Genomic DNA, 19,227 nt, shown 5'->3' on the forward strand with positions numbered 1-19,227 from the left:
AGATTTGCAATGCAAGGGTAAATAAACTGATGTTTGCGTAAGTACAGCGTTTTCTTTACTCAAGAAACACTATGCCCATAAAGGCTAACGTTTTTGGTATTTGATGAGCGAAGAATAGTCTTAGTCTTTGCTGTGTAGTTGAAGAAAATATACTGTTTGTGCATAGCGGTTCATATTTTTTATCATGAGATTTTGGTCGTGAGATTTCATCAAGAAGAAAACTGAGCTCCCATATATCTACAATAAACTTTATATCCTGTACTTTGATGAAAACGTAATGCGATGCACGTAACGTTACTGCCTCAGATGCTATTGACAGACAAAATATCTCATACACTGGTCAAAAACCTCGTAGAGCAATTTGAGCTTGATTTTCATGAAATGTTAATATTGTAATGACACGTGACACGTCTGACTATAGTTATATAAAGCCACAATACCAACTTTGATGACAGTTTTTAATTAAATATAGGTTTTATAATCACTAACAACGTACGTCAGACCTTACAAGGTCCTACCTGACTTAAGCTCAAGTTTGTAAGTACTCAAGTAGTGAGTACTACTTTTAATATAATATCTAGTTTTTAAATGCCATTTGAAGCAATGCATGTTTGTGCAATTTTGTTTGCCTATATTTTTATATAGTGGTGTGCCGTGGGATTTTTTACTTATCAAAACTGTACGTGGCAACAAAAAAAAAAAAAAAAGGTTGGGTTACACTGGGTTAGGGTTCAAAGCTGTTGTATGGCATCAGAAAACTTGTAATATACCACAAATTTTGACTCTTTTTTTTCTCTCTTTTGGAACTCAACAGCATCCTGGAATCTCCATTAAAATCCATTGTGTTGGCAAGAGCTGCATAAACATTCGTCAAAATATCTCCATTTGTTTTCCTAAGAAGAAAGAACTGGTTTGGAACAATTCGAGGGTGAGTAAATGATGACCGCAGATACATTTTTGGGCAAACTATCCGTTTCTCATTTTCTACCTCTACAAAATGTAAGAGTTACATCCGCTGGTAAAATGAGGACACTCACATGCCCCATTGAGACCTCATAAGTGAGACCTGCAGCTTGTGTCAGCCAGCAGAGCATTCTGGGAACTCTGAATAATAAGTGTTTAGTCCTGATCAATGGGAGCCACCGTGCTGTTAGTGGCAAAATCAATACAGTTTTCTTTGCTATTACAATAGGCTGTCTTGTTGCAAATGAGCTCTGAAACAGAGTTGTCTGGGAGAGATGTCGAATCGGAGCAGCCTGCAGAAGTTCAGAGTAATAAAGAGGTCAATAGCTTCCATTACTGCTGCCGTCTGCACTGAGGGAACCTCTCAGGATGCAGCACAGTCATTACTTTCACTGTTCAGTGTGGAATAAAGGTTGAAAGAACAATAAGACCAACAAACATTAAAGTCAACAAGAATTGCGCTCTGCAACCATTACTACTGTAATTTAACATTAACTGCTGTTCAAAAGTTTGGGGTCGGTAAGATTTATTATGAGAAGTCTCTAAGGCTGCATTTATTTGATAAAAAATACAGTAAAAAAAACTGTAAAATTGTGAAATATCAGTAATAACGGTTTTCTATTTTAAAATGTAGTTTATTCTGACAATCTTGAAATTTCAGCAACATTATTCCAGTCTTCAGAAATTGCTGATTTTTACATTTACATATTTTTTTCAGGATTCTTTGATGAATAGAAAGTTCAAAAGAAAAGTGTTTATTTGAAATGTATATATTTTTTGTAACATTATAAAGGTTTTTGCTGTCACTTTTGACCATTTTAATGCATCTTTGCTAAATAAAAGTGTTCATTTCTTTAGTATTCATTCAAAAAATCTTACTGAGGCCAAACTTTAACTTCCGGGACTTGATTTTTATCCATCAGGTTTTGATTGGCTAATGAAAATATGTCTTTGTGAAATATAATTGGCTATGATGAAATTATTGGTTAATATTTTTTTCTTGCATCCACAACCTTCATTACATCAACAGAAAAGTTCCAGACTACATTTTGTTAAATACTAAACAAAAATGCTTTCTCTTTAGAATAATGTGCACTAATGAATCATGTGTATTAAAAACTAAGGACACGTTATAGCCTTTTAAGACAATATGACATCCAGAGTGAAAAGTCTATAAAATGTAAATGATTGAAATGAGATTTTCTGTTCACATCTTCCCTCTAAATCAAATGAAACATCAGTGTATTGTGAGCTCATGAATCAAACTGCAGTCAGAGAGTTCAGCTCACTGTGAGAGCCCGTTCTCCAGTGGAGTGACCTTTACCACACGCTCCTCAGTGAGACTGGATCATTTTCCCTTCAAGAGATCCATCAGGATTCTATCTATGAGTTTATGAGGCTGAGATGAGAACAGATGTGTCTGAAAAGTAGACAATACTAAGCAACACTAAAAAGTGCATTTTTCTCTTTTTCTGTGATGAAATATAGCTTTTTGCTGCAGACATTAGCTCATGTATGTTGTAGGGTTCGGATAACATGTGGTGCAAATAAAATGAATGGTAGCACAGGTTGTGCGTTTCAAAACATGCCGTCACAATAATGTAAAATCCTGGTCAGTTCAAGTCCATTCAGATCTTTTTCAACCCTTTTGTTTCAGTCTCTGAGGAAGGCTCAAGGCACAAATGGTTCAATGCATGTGTGTGTGATCCCCATCATCTCACTGCCTGATAAATATGACCTTGCTGTGACCTTTGCATGCAGCCCTAACCCCCAGCATGCAGAGGACAGACATGATTTTTCATATTCAGGCATTGCAATGTTCTCCCATTATTAGTGTTTAATATAATGCGCTCAATAGTGGAACTTTTTGGTTTTGAAGAGTCTTAAAGGGATAGTTCACCAAAACATTTAAATTCACATCCACATTCCCCTGTATGACTTTCTTTCTTCTGTAGAACACAAAAGGTGATTTTTTTTTAATGATATCCTGGTAATTATTTACAATAGGCTATAATGAAGCTGAATAAAAACTGGGGTGGTTCAGCACCAAAATGACAAGAAAGTCTTTTGAAGTCATACGATAACTTTAGGTCGGTGGTTCTCAACCCTTTTAAGAACAGACTAAAATTGAAGTAGTTAATGCTGTCTAATGCTGAATTTAAGAGTCTAATGCTGAAATCAGAACCACACATTTACAGAACTCATACTACTTTTACCATATCTTTCTATGGCAGAAATAGCAAGAGTAGTGTGCTTGTAAGTTGTTCTGGATTTAGCATGAATCTGTAAGTTGAACCATAGAACTAAATCAGTCTAATTTGTGAACAAATAATTCAGACCACATTCATGAAGTAGATGAACTGACTTGTTGAAAAGAGATGCCTGAAGTACAATCAACTTGGATGTTTAAGTCATTTCAACTTAAATTACATTAAACTGAATCTTGTATAACTTGTTTAAAAAAAGTAGAAAATTGCTTAACTTATTTTGATGAGTTAAAGCAATGTATAAACATATGTTGTCAAAACTTATTGATCATATAATTTTTTACAGTGTATTCATTTATGAATCAGACATCTGTTCTGCTAGGATTTAAAGCGGAAGTAGCGACAGATGTTGTCTTCCGTTTTGTGACGTGCATCTGATGGATTATCAAAGAATTTAGGGCAGGGACTTGGTTCTATCCATCGGATGTTAATTAGATTTTGAGATGGTGGTGTTGTACTCAAAATAGATCAATCTGAATGCAAGCTTTGAGTCAATTCTGGTGTCATTTCAGTGGAAGATCAAGTTATGACACTTTGATTAAAAATAAATTACATTTAAAAATAATAAGTAAAAAAATGAATAATTCTCCTTTTCTCATAAAATAGCAGTCATTTGGACCACTTTTATGTTGCATTTTTGTTATTTTGGAGCTTGACAACCACCTTTTGTGTTCCCCAGAAGAGGGAAAGTCGTACGGGTCTGGAGCGACTTGAGGTTGAGTAAATGATGACAGAATGTTCCTTTTTGGCTGAACTATTCCGATGACACCTCAATCTTACAGAGCTCATATCCAGATCACAAAACCCACTGCACTATCTCTCTCTCTCTTCCTTATGCATCTATTATTCATCCAGGCTTTCTCTCAACGCAGCACCTCATACTGCCAAAACACTCGTGCTAATAAGGCTCATAGCTTTCCTCGATGATTATGTGTGACAGCTTGGTCAGGAATTAGCCTCACTTTCACCCCTCTGAGAGGCACAGAGTGCCTGTGGCGCCCCGCGGTCAGTCTTCTGACACTCCCAAATGGAGTCAGGCCCGAGAACTGCCTGGATCCTGCACAGCCAGCCTCCTGTGCCCGAGGTCTGGCCCGTTCTGTTTGTTCAGCAGACATTTTAACCTTCATCTCAGAACAATAAAACAAGAATAGAGCGAATGTGTGTGTGTGAAAGCGAGAGACGGTGGGGGTATTTGACACATCTCCTTAAGCCACTGTGTGCTTTATTATCTTTGGCAGGCCTTATTGGTCGTGCTAATCAAGTGAACGATTTGCCACCCTCATTCCCTGCAACTGACAAATGCATTACGAACCGAAGGGAACGTACGACCTTGAACGTGTCACCTGCAAACCAGCTGGCGCTCTCTCCGCCAGCAGGGAACGACCTTTCGGAGGTCAATAAACTAAATAATTCACAAAGGTTATTCACTTTGCGCTGAATGCACAACAAATCTGTAACTCCTTTGCAACTGGAGTTGGTTCATAACGCGGATCCAGTTTCAATCACGTTCATGACACAGGACATATGCTCGATTTCTCTGCCCTCTCAGACTACAAACATGAAGACTTCATGAATTATTCAAACATGGCTTTGATGTGAAACATTTAGTGGCATTTGATAACACAGGGCATTTATGATGTGTACACTAACTTCACAATTTTGGCCGAGATGATATGAGGCTTGGCACTAATGTCTGTGCCAACAAATTATGATCAGTGAAGTTATCAGTATACAGCTGCGAGCCTTTCCAGATCACTAATGATGCCCATCTGCATGAGGTAAGAGTGTCAAACTTCATGCTTTAAAGGCCCCCTGAAATCAAATTTTAAGTTTTTTTTTAGCTTTTAGTATGAATATGTTAGCCTTAAGGTTATGAATAAGCTGGTGTGTTCCAAAACAAAGACAAAGTTCGCATTTAGGAGATAAAAGCATTCAAAACTTAGTCTCTCACTTCCACTAAAATGGATCACGGATTTTTATGACATCACCACGAACTTCAGCTTCTCATCATATCTTCTGTCCAATCAAATGCTCTCTAGAATCTAAAGCGTCCCGCCCCCTATGCTATAAATACCACCTGGCCAAAGCAACCGTTGACATGTCACAGAGCAATATGGGTTGGAGATGTGTGTTCGGTTGCTCATACGCTCGAGTGTTATTCCGTTTTCCAACTGAACGTTGGTTAAGAATGAAATAGCTAGAATTTATTCACACCTCTACTATTAAGTCCAACATATCATCTGCGGTCGGATTCACTTCGTGGTGCTGTCAAGTACGACTTGCAGTCTGTGAGTTAAATAATATTACCAATAATTCACTTTTATTGCTAGCCAATTGTTATATCTGGGTGGTAAATCTTCTGTATCCACACATCACAATCTTTTGCATTTTTCTTTTAAATCAGCTAAATGGAACTGAAGTAAAACCAGAACTATAAAGATAACTAAAATGTAACTAAAATGCGTCCACACTAGTGGAAAATCTGATTTTTATGTGCCAGTGTAAATGCAGTCTAAAACCCAAAGTATACTTCAGTTTTGACTTGAACACTTAGCGTTCGACACATGCGTATTGGAAAGTTTCATCTTTGTCCAGTGTCTGTGCTATTTCTCTCCACAAGTTATGACTGATAAAAAGGTCTTTGTGCTTCTTTAAACTAAAGTTGCAATTATCTTTTAACCAATAGGTTGTTATTGTCATCTACAGTAGTTTTATGTTGTTCCATTAAATCAGAGTTAGACGCGTTCCTGGGTCAATATATTTTGTTGACTCTGGGACAACATTCCTGTCTAAAAATGTAATCCTTACCATATCCCTACCCCTACCCCTAAACCTACCCCTTAACCTAAGTTATCCCTAAAATCAGAAGGGAAATAATAGGTGAATAACATTGTAGGTGCACCTAACCCTGGTTGTAAGCCTAAACACTGTAAACTTGTCTCTCAAAGCTGATTGGTTGATTGAACATGTTGCACTTGGTAAAATCAGGTTCTGCAGTCTGCACTTATGTGACGTAACGCTGCTTTGACTGTCAGGAAGAAGTCTGCTACAGAGCACTGCAAAAGTGCACATCGAGGGTGCATATCCACTGCAAAGTGGGCACCCTTCTGAAACCTAAAATGACAAATGGGACAAAATTCACACCTGAGCGTTTGTTTCGAAGCTTGGTGTGTATTCTCCCTTGGTTCGGTTTGTTTAGGCATATGTGAACTAGGCAATCGCACTCGGATCTGCACCAAAACAGGTGGTCTCGGCCCGATTGCAAACAAACTCTGGGGCGGTTCGCTTGAGGTAACGGACCCATCGGACCAATGAACCAAATGGTATTATAATTCATAATGGGAAATGTGCTATATAAATAGCAGTAGTGTCTGATTCTGTGAGTGAGCACATTAGTTATCACAGCACCTCTTCATCTTAAAATGTTGTGTATTGCGCTTCTCCGTGCGAGAATGCTGTCCCGATGAAGCCTTGATTCCTGCTCTAGCTGCATTATAACATTCATATAGTGTTTGCGTGTGTCTTGACACTGTTAACCTCTAGACAGCGCTGGGAGTTTGAATTTGCTGCAGTATAATGTAGTATAGAATTTAACAGCGGGAATGACGACTACATTCGTATAGTCTTTGCGTGTGTCTCAACAGTTACAAATAAAGCCACAATAAGCTCATTGAGCGAACTTTGCAATCATCTTGATGGATGACGCAGAGGAAACTCTGACCAATAAGAGGACAGTTGTACTTGCATGTGACTTCCGTGAACATTTTAGTACGCTTTGGAAGGTTGCCTTGTGAAAGCGAACCGAACCAAGAAGAAAATGCAACATTGTAACAAATTAAGGGCGTTTTCAGTCGAGCGTTTGTTTTGTTCCTTAACAGGTACTTAGACACTACTGCTATTTATTGCACAAACGATCTACAAGACCATAAGTGCATATGCCGTTTGGGACAGGGCTTATGTGAGCAGAGCATGAGAGTATCCGCAGTTACATTGTGTACAGTACGCACAACTATGCAGATGATGAAATTTCTGTCATGTGCACTGTCTGTATGCATTATGCTGTGTTAGCATCAAAGCGGCATATTTTAGTTTTTGTGCATTCAAGTATGCATACAACGGACCGCATAACCTTGCAAAGCATACTTTATTTGATATTGTATGCAAACACAGGCGGTCGACACGCGAAACTTTCATCTTTGTCCAGTGTCTTCGCCGTGCCTTTGCAGGAATGTCCTTGTACTCTTTTAAACTGGAGTTGCGCGTCTTTGTGGGTTTTAATGCATCCATGTTTGATGTAACTGTGGTATTGTGTAATACTATGATTGAATCACCCTGGCCGACCCCAGCAGGTGGGGTTTGTCTGAAGATTAGATAAAACAGGCGCTGGCTTCCATATGGCACTGAGACTCACTTAAGATTAAATATGTTTACTTACCCTTGGACTAGGTAAGTCAAGGCAAATACATCCATATGACCTGGCCAGTGTATGGTCGCCAACATAATGACTAATTCATGATACTATTCCTCACAGGTGTTTATTAGATGGACTCAAATGTCACCATGTAGTTCCTGTCTGCGTCAGGATGGCCTCATCATTTCCGCTGGCCTTGTGCCACACTGAAATCATACACTGCATAACTGATGTCTCAAAGCTGCTGAAACATCAGTATTTTCCAGCAGATGCAGAGGGTTTGTAGCTGTTACATGCATCAAACGCGGCACACACCTGGCAAAACGCTGCCGGATACTTCTCCTGGACGCAGGTTTGACTGCAGTAATGATTGTGTTTCTGTGGATCTGATGTGAGGCTGTGCAAATTCACAAGTGTCATGAAACCTGAAAATTCGCTCACCTGAACGGTTCTATCTCATACTGTATGTAGCAATGGAAAAATGTCCCGTTAATTTAAATCCTAAATCCTAAATATTGTATAGTCCAGGGAGTACTTATGCTGCCTTCACATGCAATCAGAAAGTTCCTACTTCCCACTTCTTAAAGGTCCCGTTATATGCCCCTTTTCACAAGATGTAAAATAAGTCTCTGATGTCCCCAGAGTGTGTATGTGAAGTTTGAGCTCAAAATACCCAACAGATCATTTTTTACAGCATGTTTAAATTGACATTTTTTGGGGCTCAGAAAAACGAGCTGTTTTAGTGTGTGCCCTTTAAATGCAAATGAGCTGCTCCTGGACGACCCAGGGGGCGGAGCTTCATGAGCTCGCGCTCAGTCTGTCAGGAAAAATTCATCTCACGGAATGATGATAATATCAGAAACTCTCAGTAACGTGTTCATTTCGAGTCGGACAATAATGCCTACAGAGTCAGAGTGCTGTATAGAGATGAAACAGGTATGGTTTAGTAGTTTAATTACGGTTATTATAACGTATTTGTCATCTGCTTGTAGGCTATGTATCCATTATTTATTAATAGCCTACAAGTCTGCTGTCTGAATGATGATCAAACATGTACTGATGAGTTTAATAAAGTTTATTGTACATCACACAAAAGATGAAGCGTCAGTTTTACTTCAGAAAATCACCGTAAGAGCTGAGTAAACACAGTAGGCTAAGTTATAAGAAGTGCGCAAGTAGCCAGTAGAGTTGAGGGAGCATTCCTGTGGGCGGAGGTTAGTCAAGAAACGGTTCTAGTGACATCATTAAAGAAGGAAGTAGAGAGATGTAGTCCAATCGAGCCGTTTTTTGTAGTCAACTTCTGTTAAATAAAATATCTCGCTTGGCATTGAACTTTGAGCTTTATAATTTTACAGATATTATTTATGCTCTAACAGCAACATTACACACTAACTAAAGTTTGAAACATGGGATCACGCAGAACGGGACCTTTAAGTTGTGATTACAAGCTTGTCACATTCAAGTGCTTTGTTGTCAGAAAGAACAGGAATCATAGAGGACACCAGGTTTATTTTTGCCCATTTATTGGGAAAATCGTATTAATGCCAAAATGATATTTAGCGTCCCATTCATTGACAACTATATAAACATTTATCGCGCTATCTAGATCATCAGCTTGCTGACGATTCTGGAATTTCAGTCAAGTACAGGCTATTTTCAGTTACATGAATAACTTATATTGTAGTTTTAAAATTATATTTAGTGTAAATAAATACTGAACTTTCAAGAGATAGTTGAAAACTTACTCTACTCTACATTGGAAACGTTATGCATATATAATCCTAAATTGGATATGAATTTGAAATGAGGAAGCAAACAGTGTAGACATAAAATTGGATTTTTAAAATGAAGTAGAATTAAAATGAATTGAAATTCAAAGAAATCCATATATCCATATGTTTTGTTTGACAAAACACTATCATATGGCTAAAGAAGAATTAAAATATACCACATAAGTAATACTGTCTCCTATTATGGTGTTTTAGTGGTGCAGTTTTTTTGTGCTTTTTTCTGCTTGACAGAAGCCAGGCCATTATACGCTTTCATTGCATTCAAGCAGCATAAACATTCCTCAAAAATTCTCTCCGTGCTTCATGGAAATCATGCAGGTTTGGAGCGACATGAGGGTGAGTAAATGATGACAGAATTTTCATTTCTAGATGAACTATTCCTTTTAAAGGCCGAGGAGGAAGATAAATACAGTGAGACAGAGCGAGACAGTGAGAGAGGAGTGCGTGTGTGAGGGGCGGGTGAGATTTTCACAGTGTGAAGGACAAAGTTAGTGACCCGTAGATTATTCAGAGGAGATTGTGTTTCAGGGCCATCTGAAGGTCAGACTGAATATTTTATCTCTCTGCTCTCCATAATTTGCTTTCAGCAGTTGGAAACTGTTTAATCACAGACGGCTGCATAGAGGTCATCCTTACATCAACATTTGATCTGTTAGCAGCATAAATTATAGGGGAGCTACAAACTTCCTTTTTTAATAGCAAAATATTTGTAGAGGGCCAGATGTTACTGACTGATTTGCATCTGTTTTGTAACCTGACGTATTTTATAAAAAAAAACTCTGCACATGGACTTCACACTAGAGGCTATATTTGTTTGCCGGACGCAGATAACAGTTGCGCAATGAGGGGTCAAAAAAGGTCCCCACTTTCACACTATGAAGGGTCATGGCTGCTATTGACTGGAGCACAAGGTTGATGTGACTCACTTAAACTCCATTTGTTTTTGTCCGGTCAGTGCATTCCACCTCATTTAATTTATTTAATCTATGATATGTACCTAGAATATTCATATTTTCATTATATACTAATTTATAATGCTTAACCTATTCACATATGATGACATTTAAACACAGAAAGCAATATGTCATTGATATCACAGTGTCTTGGAAATGTACTTGTGTAGCAGTGTAGTCAGCAGTCATTGATCTGCAGTGCCGTATGCTGAGATTTCCCCGGAGTGGATCAACCCGACTGCCTGTGAGCGTCTCAGAGGGACGAGAAATACGCCTGGGACTGCAGTGCTGTCCTAGTGCACTAGTATCACTGTATCTACGCTGCAAGTAAGTGATATGACACATCAAAACTAGAATACACCCATTACAGGACTGTATCACATGGGCTCCACTGCAGTTCTGGGTAGTAACTGATTTCGTGTAATCTGGATTACATAATTAGATTTCAAAAACAAAATACTTGTTTTAAAATACAGACTACACAGAAATCATTTCACTTTTAAGGAGGGTTTTCTCAACATGCAAGTCCTGACGAACACATTCTGAACAGATTTCAAAATACTTTTTCCTGTGTTTCACAGACAAGGCTTAAGCCTAGTCCCAGACTAAAACACATGTTTGAGCTGTTTTAAACGAAAGCAACTTCTGGCAAACCCTGGCTTAATCTAAGCCCTGTGAAACCAGGCCTAGGCATCATACACTTGTCGAATTTGTAAATGGAAAAAAATTGCATCATACACTAAACGACTGAGGATCATACACTTTCAAATCATTCTGAACACAACAAACTCACACAGAAACACAGGAGATCATCACAGTAGTGGTGTGTTTCCGTTCGCCATCTCAGAGTCTTCTAAAAAAAATCAGCATCCTTAGAAACGCTTTGAACAACTCAGAAAGTCAATGGAGAAAGGCATATAGTTCATCATAACATCGTAATATACATCATTCACCCGCTATATTGCTAAATGTACACGATTTTTCATATCAACAGAAAAATATACCAGGATAACCTGGCTTCTCTTGAGACTCCCCTGCTTCACAGCACAGTTAATGATATGCTAAAGCCCGCACCCCTCGTGACGGGATTGGTTACAAGGTAGTTTGTGACGCAAGAAACACGTCGATTTCAAACTGCGTTTTTGAGACTGACTTTGTCACTGCAGCAATGGTGCTGACTTATGAATTTGCACATAGTTTGTCTTAAAGCATATTAAAATCACCACATAGACACATAAACAACATTAAAAACTTGATTTTCACCACAGGGGGACTTTAAGGAGAATATATATTTGACAAAACAGTAGATGGGCATTCAGACTAAATTGTAATTTATTTGTATCGATATATTTTATATATTTGAAAAATATAGATACAACAAGCAATGCCATCCAGCAATCTAATTTTAACATAGACACGTGAGAGAGAATCACAATGTGAGTATGTGTGAAAAACAGCGAGAGAGTGAGACAGGCTTGTTGTGGACTGTAGACTCCCCCCTTAAACGGGGAGTTTTATCTCTACTACGTACGGCCTGTTAAAACAGCCTCAGACTGTTCCATGCTGCTCTGATAATGAGCAAACAGGGGCAATTGAATGTCAATGCCCCCGTGGGAACAGAGGAAATGTGCCCGGGGGGGCCATGGCCGCTCTCCCCCTCCTCCCCCTGAGCGACCGGAGAGAGAGAGAGAGAGAGAGGCGGTGTAACCTTGCGGAGTTGTCTTTTCGTCCTCTGATCGGCTCACTGGGTGAGGGGGGTCTCGCTGACAGCTGAGTTTCCCCCACAGGTGGGCCTCATGCAAACAATGCAGATTGGGCTGTTTTAAAGTCAAAGGATGATTTTGACCTTCCAGAACTTCATTAGGACGTGACCTTTGGGTGTATTTATCATTGTAGACTGTTGATATTTCATCTTTCCCAATTTGATTGATAATATAGACATGTTAAAGGAATGATTCAACTATAAATGTAAATTCTGTCACTTTTTATTCACCCTCATGTCATTGCAAAACCCGAATGCTGTTTGTGCAATTTACGTTGTAGAACAAAACCTCAAAGTATCGTCAAGTTATGTTTACCAAAGACCTTTACTACTCATAACCTGAAAAAGAACTGTTATAAAAGCCCACAGGAAAATTTCGAGGGAACCAGCAGTGAATTAGTTGACATCATCTCTGCACCACTCTGGTTTTTTCTTTTTTTTTTTCCCTCTATTTTTACTTTTAGATTACCTTTACCATTATCTAACGCGCACTTAAAGTTAATCGTTACTAGTACTTTACCAAAACACTAATCATTTTATAATACTTAATAATCTTAAATATTAATTTTTCATGTTTAATTTAGACAAAAAAACATACAATATTTCATATTTACATATAATATTAGTATATAATACTAATTTATCTTATACTATAATATAAAATATGTAGGGCTGTCAAACGATTAATCGCGATTAATCGCATCCAAAATAAAAGTTTGTGTTTACATAATTTATGTCTGTGTACGGAGTATAATTATTTTCTATATAAATACACACACATGCATGTATACATTTAAGAAAATGTGTTAATTATATATAAAATATTTATATATAATATAAATTATATATAATATAAATATATATACACAGTATATACATGCAAATATTTCTTAAATATATACATGCATGTGTGTGTATTTATATATAGAAAATAATTATACACCGTACACACACATGTATTATGTAAAAACAAACTTTTATTTTGGATGCGATTAAATCGCGATTAATCGTTTGACAGCCCTAAAAATATGTAATAGTTAATTAAATGATTAATATAGATTAATAAGGTAGATCGATATTGGATTTTGCCGATAAAGAGTCTGGAAAATCTGGCTAATTAACAGAACGGAAGGACACGGATGAATTAAGCAAACAAACAAACAAAAAGATCTGGAACTCTCAGCGTTGATTTTTGCCGGTAACTGGGAGTTCCATAAAGCAACTGCCAATATTTCAGACGACCTCTAATCATTTTAATTACTTTTAATGTAACATTTTCAATGTTTATTAGCATCATACAGAGCCCCTTTTACAAAACATTTGTGTTGTTTGCAAGCAAACGCAAAGTTTCTCGAGGGTACGTAAAAGTTTTGTGAGCGAACGCAAAGTTTCTCGGAGGAACACAAAACAATTGCGAGAGAACGCAAAAGGATTGAGATATCATTTTTCCTCCCATCTCATATTTTTTTCCCTTCACCATGTCCCTTTCAGAATCTCTGTAGTATCGCCATTAACATGAAAAATTTAATATAAGTGCAGCTTTAATATTTGATGTATTCCAAGTGTTCTAAAGCCATAGGATAACTTTCAGAATGAATTTTAAATGATATTTGGTCAAGAGACACATAAGAACCAATAATGTTTGATCATGTAATTGACATTTTATTTGATGCAGTGATGCCACTATATTAGATTTGAAAGCTACAGTGAAGGGCAGGTTCAGTCATAGCTCTATCAAATGGCTTCAGACTTTGGAAAATAGCACAGAGTTGAATGAAATCTCTTGAGGGTGAGTAAATATTTAATTTTGGGGTAGAAAAGTAGATACCTCCGCACAGAGTTCCTTCTGTTTCATCCACAGTGGAAGCTGAGGTCTGTAACACACGTCCTAAACACAAACACGATCCCCTATCAACCACAACATCAGAAATCTGACACGGACGAGGTTGACATGAGGTTCAATAACTCTATCCTTCTAACGCTGGGTAATAAAATCTCACCCAACTGTGTCACTTAGAAAGCTGATACACTGGCTTTTATAATGTGTTTATTCTCAATCTGGAAAGATTCTGATCCACAACAAAGTCCTTCTCGTAGAAAAGATGAAAATATCGGCGGCTTCTCCGGAGAATGGCGTGTTAAGTTAGAAACAAGGCCAGACGCAACATGACAGGAAAGATGTCAGAGCTTGTTTGTCACCTGATGAGAACCATGTCTCGGTGTCAGTAACATCTCAGACGCATACGACGCCTCCTCCGAGAAAAAGATCTTCAGGATCGCAGCAGGGAAAAGATCAGAGAGCGAAAGAATAACAACGCCAGAGAGTGCTGTGATGGCACATTCAAATCTCATGGCTGCCTGGAAATGTTTTTACAAGGGGCTCTGTCCTTTCCATCTGATAGTCAAATGAGGCAGAAGAAAAGCAAAGCAGCCCCTCCCAGACCACTCTCTCTCTCTCTCTCTCTCTCTCTCTTATATCCAGGGATTAACCAAAGACCACAAAGTAGGTCAAGAAGACACGCTCGGAAAGCGCGAGGAAGGATAGACCGCAAACCACCTCTCTGTGACAGGCCAGGACTTGTCCTTCTGCTAGATTTCGCAGCATTTACTCACACATACGCACACCAGCGGCAACCTAAATTTCAAATTTGAGCAAAGACACAGAAGTGACAGCCAAAGTGTTTGAGAGCCTGCGAATGTAGGTTAAATGCTGAAGATGTAAAGATTGACATCCAGAGTAAATACTCTCTTCCCCGTCAGTCACCGGGGAGCTTTTAAACTTATTTATTCATGAAACGACAAGCTCAAATCACTCATCAGTTTTGATTAACGCAGGGAACGTCGTTTCGGAAACCATTTTTATGGCATGAATGCACCAGAGACGCTGTTCAGAGACGTTCTCAAGACGGCTCTCGCCTCAGAGACTTTTTGTGTCTTTGAGCCTCAGGGAGCGAAAAAGACTAGGAAAAAAAAGGATGAAACCGTCCTCCCGCCTCTTTCTGACACATATCATGGAGATATCAAGAGGCTAACGGTTGCTCAGACGGACTTTGAACCCCTGCGAGTGTAACGCTCGCTTTAATACCTGCGATGATCAGTCGCTGAGCGCTCTGAAAGCTTCCTGTTCAAGATATAATCCTGTGAGGGCTATTTATAGACGTATATTTGGAGCCCTGCAAAAACAGAATATTAAATCTTATGCCTTCATGCCTGTCTGATTATTTATGAATACATCTTTATCTAGGTCATGACTTTGGATGCTGTGGTGATCACATGTGTCGTTTACTCTCAGTTTAAAGGAATGGTTTTCATAAAGCCTCATTCAAGTTGTTTTTTTTTTTTGTACATTTTTTTTTTCAGTGCCAGATTGCATAAATACTTTTGCATTGATTAATTAATTCATTTATTTAAATATTAATTTAATTAATATTAATTAATTAAATATTAATTAATTAAATATTAATATTAGAATGCCAGATTTTGTTGTGTTTTCGTATACTTTTGCTTGTAACATAACTAGATGATGATTTTAATTTATATTTATTTATTTGTTTCGCACCTTCATCCATGCACCTCCAGTGTGATCAAACACAAATAAAAAAATAAGTGAGGGGTTGTGTTAGCTAAAGCATTTCTATTATTTCCCAAATTTTAAAACAAACAAACATTGAGTGAAAATCCCTGAAAATTAAATATACTAAAATGTATTTGAAATACATTTATTTTATACATTAAGTATACTACAAATACATTTACGCATATGTAATATAAATATTCTGCAATTGTACCTTTGGTATACTAAACTGGTATACTTAAAGTCTGCTAAATTGGAACAACTAATTTTGTAGTTATTCGGAAATGCTGAGGTCCAACTAAAGTTATACTTAAGTATTTGATTGTGCTAAAGTGGAACTATTGCAAGTATACTTTAGGTACACTTTAACACTAGAAGTGCCAGAATTCCATTACTACTAGAACTGCCGCAAGCGGTCATTTTGACCGCTAGATTCCAAACTCTATATCTTTAATGATAAATACCCAATTGAGAGATTAATGCATGTATTGTATTAGGATATCTTTTAAAAACAAAACAACACCAAACTCTACATTTAAACAAATTTAATTATACATCTATAAATAATAATAAGATGTCCTGAACAAAATGACGGAGTAGCCTGTTTTCATGTTTACACTGTTCGATCGCGCCCGCGCCCGCCGACACACACACACACACACACACACACACACACACACACACACACACACACACACACACACACACACACACACACACACACACCATATTCCATTGCAATCTTGACATCGCAGCCTGTTCATTACAGCCATAATAAAATATAATAATAAAATAGCATAGTCAACCTAACATATAAAAATTCCACTGCTCTGTTTAGTCAGTAGTAGGCTACAATTCGTACCATTTTGCGCATGTGAAGGTGATAATTTTTTCCGTCGATTTTGGAACACGAGTGAAGTACAAAGCCTATAATAAAGAATAGTTTACCATCCAAATACATCGCAAATGTTGAAACATTTTGATTCTAATTAGAGAGTTACGTGAGCCGTTATGTGAGCCCAACGCCGCTTACTTTCACTTTCGCTTGAAAGTAGCCGATTTCATTTTGGCTTGTTTATTGTTTATTTATTTGTTATTGTTCTGTTCTGAATATCATTACATTTAAATGATTTGTTGTGGAATATGTTTTGTGTATTTTTTACCACATTTTATTGTTGTGTATATTGGTATATGTATAATAATACCGCGAAATTCAGTGCGGTCAATATGACCGTCTATGGCCGAAATAGGTAAATATGTTAATTTGTTTTTTTGCATTACGTGTAATTTATATGAAAAGCATTTTAAATGAAAATACAGACACTTTTAGGAAAAGTCAGGTACCAGCAGGATTTTATTTATTTTTTCAACAAAGTTATTGCAGATATAAAATTCAAAACGGTCAAAATGACCGCCATGGCAGTTCTAGTGTTAAATATCTTGCATTTAGAGATTGATATTATTCAAAGTTCATACAATACTTACTTATATAGTGATATTAAACACGTTTTAGGTTTAATATAAAAAAAAAATGTGCATTGTGCAAAAAATACATTTTAATTATAACATTTAAATCAGTATATATTATATTATGTCAGTAAATATGTTAATGGATTTGTAGTACACTTAGTATGATAAATGTATTTTAAATACATTTTGGCATATAGTTTTTTTCACTAAATGCTTTCCATCAGTTTTTACATTTAATTTCTTTATGAACCACTTAGTAAAGGGTGTTAATAGGAATTATATGTGAAGAAATGCGAGGAAAGTTTAAAAGCGCGAGATTTAAGAGAAACCCGGTAATTCATGTATGCTATATTGTACAGCAGCGGCAGCATTCATGGCAGTAGCAATAACCAACAGCAGCAGTGTAGCAGAACAAACATATCAACATTGTCATATCCATTACCATGCCAAGCACTCAGAGAGTTGTCATAAGAAATGCTCTCAGTCAGGTGTTATTCAAACAGTTGACAGCACATTTAGTGCACATGAACATCAAGTTCATGATTTAATAGTTTAATTTCAGAGTTTTTTAGTCAGAATCTTGTTTGAATAGGTGTATAATGAAAGCTCCCGAGAGAGAAACTTGACACTTGTTTATTGTACCTTTCAGCCTCTTGACTTTTTGCTGCCATTCTTCCACCCAATTTGTTTAGCTTAAACTATTTTGTATAATTCCGAAAGTAAATGTGTATCTGTTGACATTCGACATTATGTTGCAAATACCTTCCAAATACTCTCCTAAATGTGTTTACAGTGCCTGCCTTCGTACGTTTCTAAATACAAATGTAATTTGAGGTTCGAGAGGTTAGTGACGCCTGTCATGTTTCTGAGTTGCAGAAATTGTCAAACAAAATGTATTCATATGCATTTGAACAGTGAGGTCTTGCTGCCAGCATGCTTATTTTGCTTATTGTTGTCTCATCTCGTGTCATATCTTTTGCTCTCACTGCTCTCTCTTCCACCAGATACACAGAGGTTAATGCATGGATGGGGCCAGAGGTCAAAGGTTAATGTCCTCTGACACAGCGGCCTCTTCCCCTTGAGACAGTCAGGCGTCTGAGTTCAAATGCCCTGGGCACCCTGCTGGACCTGTGGAACCAGAATATAAACCTGTCCTGCATTTCAATGACAGCAGAGAAGAAAGAAATTTCATATAAAGCCATATTGTACAGTAAGACTGGGTATACTTCATTCAGTATGAGACACTTGTTTGTGGCAATCAGTTCAAAATACTATTTAGAAAGTTCTGCTAATGTTAGATGAAGAAACTGTATCAGTTTTCGTTCATCTGATGATGTTAAACATCCAGAATATCTTGTCATAGACAAACAGTAATATATGAAATCAAACACAAACAATAATATAGTAATGAACTGCTTTCTATCTTAATATATTTTAAAATGTAATTTATTCCTGTGATGACAAAGCTGAATTTTCAGCATCATCACTCCAGTCTTCAGTGTCACAGATCAGATCATATGATTTCTGAAGGATCATGTGACACTGAAGACTGGAGGAATGATGCTGAAAATTCAGCTTTGTCATCACAGGAATAAATGACATTTTAAAATATATTTAAACAGAAAACAGTTTTTAAATTGTAATAAGATTCCAAACTTTTTTTGTTTTTAATGTATTTTTGATCGTAAATGCAGCCTTGGTGAGCATAAGAGATTCATTTTTGCATTCATGTAAATAAATAAACCTAATAAAAAAAGACCTAATAAATATGTTTAGACAGAATACATCAAAACCGACCAGTATATATTACCAAAATTTCAATAAATCTATAAAACACCTGATTCTTTAAAGATGGTTATCAACAGGCTGAATTGCAGATGGTATATTGTCCATAAAGAATATGTTGAATATGGAGGCCAATCTACAGAGTGACTGAAAAAAAAAAAATACTTAAACACACATGTGTCTCTGTTCTAAGGTCAAAGGTTGAAGTTCCATGAACCATGGTTCCGTGAAAAGCTTTGGAGCACAGGTCAC

The 19,227-nt window shown here is 37.2% G+C and overlaps 1 long non-coding RNA gene across 1 annotated transcript; it reads left to right on the forward strand.

Annotated features, from left to right (window-relative positions):
• The first annotated feature begins 821 nt into the window (after positions 1-821).
• On the forward strand, positions 822-19,125 carry LOC307152907. Its single transcript, XR_013820088.1, has 3 exons — positions 822-928; positions 10,555-10,711; positions 18,195-19,125. It is a non-coding gene; the product is annotated as an uncharacterized lncRNA (long non-coding RNA).
• The last annotated feature ends 102 nt before the right edge of the window (positions 19,126-19,227 follow it).

The sequence above is a fragment of the Squalius cephalus genome (assembly GCF_949319135.1).
Source record: "Squalius cephalus genome assembly, chromosome: 24".
In the NCBI taxonomy this organism is placed as follows: Eukaryota; Metazoa; Chordata; class Actinopteri; order Cypriniformes; family Leuciscidae; genus Squalius; species Squalius cephalus.